Source organism: Orycteropus afer, unplaced genomic scaffold, assembly GCF_000298275.1.
Source record: "Orycteropus afer afer isolate SDZICR_OR568_19922 unplaced genomic scaffold, OryAfe1.0 scaffold00188, whole genome shotgun sequence".
Taxonomy (NCBI): Eukaryota; Metazoa; Chordata; class Mammalia; order Tubulidentata; family Orycteropodidae; genus Orycteropus; species Orycteropus afer.
In genome coordinates, this window is record NW_006921775.1 from 4,207,331 (window position 1) to 4,214,298 (window position 6,968).

Genomic DNA, 6,968 nt, shown 5'->3' on the forward strand with positions numbered 1-6,968 from the left:
AGGCAAAAGAGTAGAATTGAATCAATAGAAGACAGAATTAGTGAGATTGAAGGCAAATCCTCAATACTTCTTTGGGAAAGGAACAATCAGAAAAAAGATCAAAACAAAATGAAGAAAGCCTAAGATTCATGAGGGATACCATCAAAAGGAATAACCTACACTTAATCAGAATTCCAGAACAGGAAGAGTCAAATAAAACCACAGAAAAAATAGTTAAAGATTTGTTGGTTAAGTATTTTCCTGATATAATGAAAGATGAGAATGTATCAATTGAAGAAATCCAACTAACCCAAAACAGGATAGACCCCAAAAGAAAACCACCCAGACATATCATCATCAAACTCACCAAAACCAAAGACAGAGTCTGAAAAATAGCACAGGAAAAAGAAAAATTACCTACAAGGGGCAACTAATAAGAGTAAGCTCAGATTTCTTGGCTGAAATCATGCAGGCAAGAAGACAATAGGATGGTATATATTAAATCCTGAAAGAGAAAAATTTCCAAACAAGAATTATATACCCAGCAAAATTGTCCCTCAAATATAATGGTGAAATTAGGCCATTTCCAGATAAGCAGAAATTAAGGGAATTTGTTAAAACCAGACCAACCTTACAAGACATGCTAAAAGGAGCCCTTTGGACAAAGAAGCAACAACAGGCAACAACAACTCACCATTAACACACATGATGACATAACCCAGAAAACAACCCAGTTATAGAAGTATCCAAAGTAAATAGATCTACAAGATTGTAAACAGGGAACCAGAGACATCAATTGACAAATGAGGACAACTACAAACCAAAAATAGGGGAAAAAAAAAAAACTCTGTAGTTACAGAACTTCTAAATGGTACAGAACTCAAGAAAACTCTAAGATAGAACAGACTATTCTAACCTTGGGAAGAAACTATAAATCACCGGATAACCTCAAAGAAAAGTGATAAACCTTCACATCAAAATAAAAAGACCAGTACAAATATTTAGCAAATGCTGAAACAATAGCAATAAACGAAGTGATAACACATTCATAAACAAAATGAGGTCAGCACAGAAAATTATTGGAACAAAGAAATCAATACCATGAAAAAGCACATAACAAAATGACAGTAACAAATTCATACTTCTCAATAATTACATATCTGACAAGGAACTTATCTCTAAAATTTATAGAAAACTCCAACACCTCAATAACAAAAAGATTAACAATCCAATTAAAAATGGACAGAAGACATGAATGGATATTTCACCGAAGAGGATATTCAGGTGACCAGCAAATACATGAGGAAATGCTCATGATCATTACTCGAGAGATACAAATAAGTGTAACAATGAGATACCATCTCACCCCAACACTAATGGCAAAGTTTAATAAGACAGAAAATGGCTGATGCTGGTGAGGATGTGCAGAGATTGGGACTCTCATATACTGCTGGTGGGACTGTAAAATGGTTCCATCACTGTGGAAAACAGTATGGCGATTCCTTAAAAAGCTGAAATTAGAAATACCATTTGACACAGCAATCCCGTTACTAGGAATAAATCCTAAAGAAGTGACAGCCAAGACAAGAACAGATATATGCACACCCATGTTCATCTCAGCAAAAAATGGAAATGACCTATGTGCTCATCAACAGAAGAATGGATAACCAAACTGTGGTACATACACACAATGGAATACTATGCAACCCTAAATAATGTAAAATCTGCAAAACATCACATAACATGGAAGAACTTGGAGGACATTATGCTGAGTGAAAGACGTTAATCACAGATGGACAAATATAGTATTAGTTCATTATTGTAAAAAGTCAGGGATATAAGGAAAGAAACTTTCTTTGTTGGTTACCAGAGGTGGGAGGGGAGAGGAAGGTACACTGCAAAAAAAAAAAAAAAAGCAGCAGCAGCAGCATTGATTCATGTCACTTTAGTTGTGTGTTTCACTGTACATAAATCATATTTCAATAAAATGCATTTGGAAAAAGAAAAAAAAAAGCAGCAGCTAAATCTTCTCTTCAGAGCAGAAGCATAGTTTTTAGGCCAAGCCATAGTTTGATTCAAAGTGGAGTTTAATTGTTTAATTTAGATCTGAGGCAGCTATCACTTATATACACTTATCTGAATAAACCTGTAGAAGGTGGATTGGAAAAATACACATAAAATATTTTTAAATGGGCCCCTGTGGAATAAAGAAACTGAAGCGGGCTTGTGGAATAATGGGTATAAACTGGAATAAAATAAATAAGGGGCCTTGCTCTAAACAAGGAATGACAACGTGACTTGAGCTGAACCATATGATCAACTAATTCTCGGTATCTGAGTCTTACAGAGGAATCCCTTTGTGATGCAAACAGTTAACACACTTGGCCATTCGTTAATTGAAAGATTGGAGATTCAAGTCCACTCAGAGATACCTCCAAAGACAGGCCTCTGATATATCCCAAAACTCAACTTCCAAAAACCCTGTGGAGCATCCTACTCTGACACACAAGGGGCCACTTTGGGTTAGAATCAACTCAGTGACAACTGGGTTTTTTATTTTTTTTAATTCTGCAGGAAGAAGAAAAAAGATTTCAATTTGAAATGAAAGTTCAGTCCCTGTGACAGGACAGTAGAGGAAAATTTGGGATCCCAGGACTTTCTGTATAGCCCTTTCACAGATTAGACAATAGAAGCCATATTCTTTACTAGACCCAAAGCTACTAACTGGCAAACTATTGCGGTCTAAGTGGCTAGTCATGCTTTCCAGCCCTAGGACATGGCTCAGTTCTCTCTTTAAATGTGTCATTTTATTGATGTTGATGAACATCATGAACACTGAATCTTTTGCATATTCCACCAAAAAACCAAACTCACTGCTATCAAGTAAATTTCGACTCATAATGATCCTTTCTGAGACTGTAAACCTTTATGGAAGTAGATTGTCCCATCTTCTTTCCATGGAACAGCTGGTGGGTTTAAATGACTGACGTTCTGGTTAGCAGCCAAATGCCTTATCTACATGGCACCACAGCATATCCCACAGGGGCCTAAAAATCTAACTATCTCTAATTCCTCTCATTCTGATTTTCTTAGAGACATAAAGGAAGACCCCCCACTACAACAACACAGAAAGGCTGGTCCTGAGTTCCTCTGTTCTGTTGAAGATGTGAGGGAACTGAAGTAGGTCTTCTCTTGCTTCTGCTGAGGCTGTAGCAGTGAGTTGTCCTACCTGTTTCAAAATACCGTGAAGACAGAAAGAGAGCAAGGAAAAGATGCTGTTTCTCAAGTTAATTTTACACAAAGAGATGCTGTGTTCCAGTTTGTGTAGGTGACTAGCTGGCTTCAACTCTTTTGTGTCCCACTGAGAGGAAAGCAACTAGAAGCCTGTGGCAGTTGAGATCAGTAAGGAAACATGAAAAAAGAAGGGAATCAATTTCTCTCCCTGTCGCTTTCCCCCTCCCTCCCTCCCTCCCCTCTCCACACCTACTTACCTACCTAAGTCTACATACCTATAGCTATATATCTCTGAGACAAGGCTATGGAAATGTCATAAAATAGATGACTCAAAGTATTCTCTTTGCTACAGATGACATATTTATGTGGCGTGTGTGTGTGTGTGTGTGTGTGTGTGTTTGTGTGTAAACACTTCAAAGTAAATTTTTGTTATTCACTTTAAGTATTCAGTTACTTGCCAAATGCCATTATATAGTCAAGTAATAGCTTGCCTTGAGCAAGTAGCACATTTACTAATATAACATTTGGGCAAACTTTTCAATGAGAATTTCTAGTACTATATCTGTAAAACAATTGGTTAATTTAAAAAAAGAACTAGCAGTTCTGCACTGCATTCCACTGTGATGCCATACCCATTACAGCTGTGCCTCCAGGTACGTATTATTGTTGTAAAGGTAATTTTTTTCTCTTCTATGGATACATGTGTCCCTGGACCTGGAGAGGAGACTGTGCCTCCCCCACATACACACATGTCCCCAACATCCATCCCTCATCACATTGTATAGCAGGCACAAGTTCTGGGTGAAACTGACCCATCATCCCCATTCCTAACAATGGCACCAAAAGTTCTAAATCAATTAGCATATAATCCATTCTTCCTCACCAGAGCAATTGGCCCAATGAGAGTAAAAATTAAGACTTTTGATGTTTTGGAAATGAGAAGCTCTCTTGTTCTGACTAAAGTGGTATATGGATGACACGTCTACAACAGTTGCAACCATTTTAAACTCTAAGGGAAGTCAGCCTGGGAATAAAGCTGACCTACAAGATGGTAGAGCAGAGAGAATGGCAAAGAAATAAGAGCCAAAGCCCTGGTCATACTTTGCCTGAAGATTGATCCTTTTATCTCTGGGTATTTTAGTCATGTGAGTTGATAAATTCACTGTTTTAGCCAATTGTTTTATTGATTTATTTTCTTTCTGTTACTTGGAAAGCAAATGCATCCTTACCATACTGTCCCCAAAATGATAAAGATTAAGTTGAGAGTGAGATGGAGTCAATTTATATCTTGGAACCCAACTCCCATCTGTTTTTCCAGAATGTTAACTTGCCTCCAGGAGAGGTGTTTTTTGTTTTGTTTTGTTTTGTCTTTTTCTTTGCTCATTTATGACATATTCCAGCTAATACGGAGCCATTTGATAGTACAGCTAATATGCATTAAGTGAATTACTTAATATGGCCCCTCTAAGCCATAGTCCTCCATTTTGTGATGTGTTGTAAATCCTAGCCTCTATGCCTGTGGTTATGGTTCCGTTTTGAAACGAGTTGTCTATTATGATATTGAGGCAGGATTAGGGTCACAGCTTGAGTCACCATCTTATTAGAGAGTATGTTTCAAGTTACCACCCTTACCCCAGACACCAAACTACACACTTTTATACTGCCTTGCTCATACACTCCCTTGACAGTATAGTCTTCATCCAATATGTATGGATGCTCTGGCAAAGTTGTCTCTCTCTTGCTCCAGATTCTGCATCTGGCTCATTATCATCTGACCTCCATTCCTTGGAACTTGAGCCAGTAGTCTGTCATCTGACCTCCCAATTTGAGTTCATCAGGCCTTGCAAATATGAGTTGGGATATGTCTACAGATGAATGCCTGACCTGCAGGTTTGGGACTTGCCAGCCTCCACAACTATGTGAGCCATTTCCTTGATAGTTCCCAAATTCTGTGAGATGTTGCAGTAATTTATGGAACCCAAAGACAGGAAGCAGAGTACTGAGGGGACAAAGAGTAGTCAATGTTAGAGAACATGGAGTGGTAGGTACAGCACTCTGGAAGATTTGGTTATTTGTGACATCTTTAACCTCCACCTCATGGGAACTGGCCTTGTGCTGATCCTTCTAAAAGGAATTGTTCATACACTTACCTCCTTCCACTTCTAGTATCTCTCCCACACTCAATCTAAAGGTCTTAGTCTGGCCATAATTCAAGACATCCATCAAGAGACTTTGTACTCTCAATTTCCTTCAACCAGCAGTGCAGAGAGAGGGATGCCGGGAACTGCACCTCCTCAACCATGGACCCACAGGCCCCTGAGAGCATGGAAAGGGCCAACAGCACAGCCTTCTGAAAAATGGAGTAACAGCAATAATTTAAATGGACACCAATGGGTGGGTCTGTCTGTGAAAGAGTGCAGAAAGATCACACACTGCTTACCACAATGGCCATGAGTCTGATGTCACATATACTCTACTGCCACTAAATCCTATGTCTGCTCAAACCTCCCAAAATATTCCATCCACCTCCCAAAGACCACAGCCTCTCCCTGGTCACCATTTCTTCACCATTATTTTCCTATTACTCCTCACCCCAAGGAGACCCCATTCTGGCAAGAGAAGCCTCCTCATTTGCCCTCCCAACTTCCACCCCACAATGCTCAGTGCTTTTTCACCCTTGTGCCTTTCCCCATATCTCTACATCTCTAATTCCTGCCTGTTCTTCGTGGCCCTATTCCCGGGTTACAAAGGTTTAAGGGAAAGGGCACAAGCTTTGAAGTCCAACTGACCTGTGTTTAAATTCCACTTGGGACAGTCATGAATAATGGAAAGAGACAGAATTTCTCTGTCCAAAAATTCAAGATTTAGTTCTGCCACAGCCTCTTCTCCCCACTTGTCCTCCTTCCTGCATGGGAGCCATATATACCAAGAACAGCCACCTGCAGAGACACCCTCTGTGGTACCATAAGCCGTTGGCCCCAAACTCCATGCTAGGCCCTGAGTAAGGTAAACTGAGCCATCTGGAGGGGTTCATTTAACTCACTAGAAGCAGTTGTAACCAAAAGTAGGTCCCTTTCTGGATCTTACCTTTCCAAATGGCATGGAAGGTAAATCCAAGGAAAAGAACCCCAAAAATAGGAGGAAAACAGACTTCTGCTAAGATGGAGGAATAGGCAGACAAGCTACACAGACCATCTTCAACAAAGAAAAGAGAAACCAATTGACATAGATACAGAAGACAATCCCAGAGCCCTGAGCTTTGAAATAAAGGATACAAAAGTAGATTAAATACCAACTAGTAGAAGAACCTGAATGAAAACAGTGAATAAGGAGACAAACAAAGCTGTGGACTGTTGGCTACCCTGAAAGCACAGTGAGTTTGATATTTCCAAGTGAGAATTAACCTAAAAAGAGGCCCTGCTTGCCAGCAGCTGCATAAATGGCTGAATTGGTGGCCGGTGACTTAAAGGGAAAACAACAAAGGAGGAGTCAAACTGAGCTGTGAACTTCCAGCTATCTAGAGGGTGCAGTCATTTTGAATGTTTACAAGCGGCGATAGCTGGAGTCAGAAGAGGATGTGGAACAAGGGATATCATAGTTACTGTCAGACTGATCTTGGCTCAAGGCAAAGAATACCAGAAAGGTATTTATACTTGTGCTTTATTGACTATGCAAAGGCCTTTGATTGTGTGGTTCATGACAAATTATGGATAACATTGAGAAGAATGGGAATTCCCGAACACTTGACTGTACTC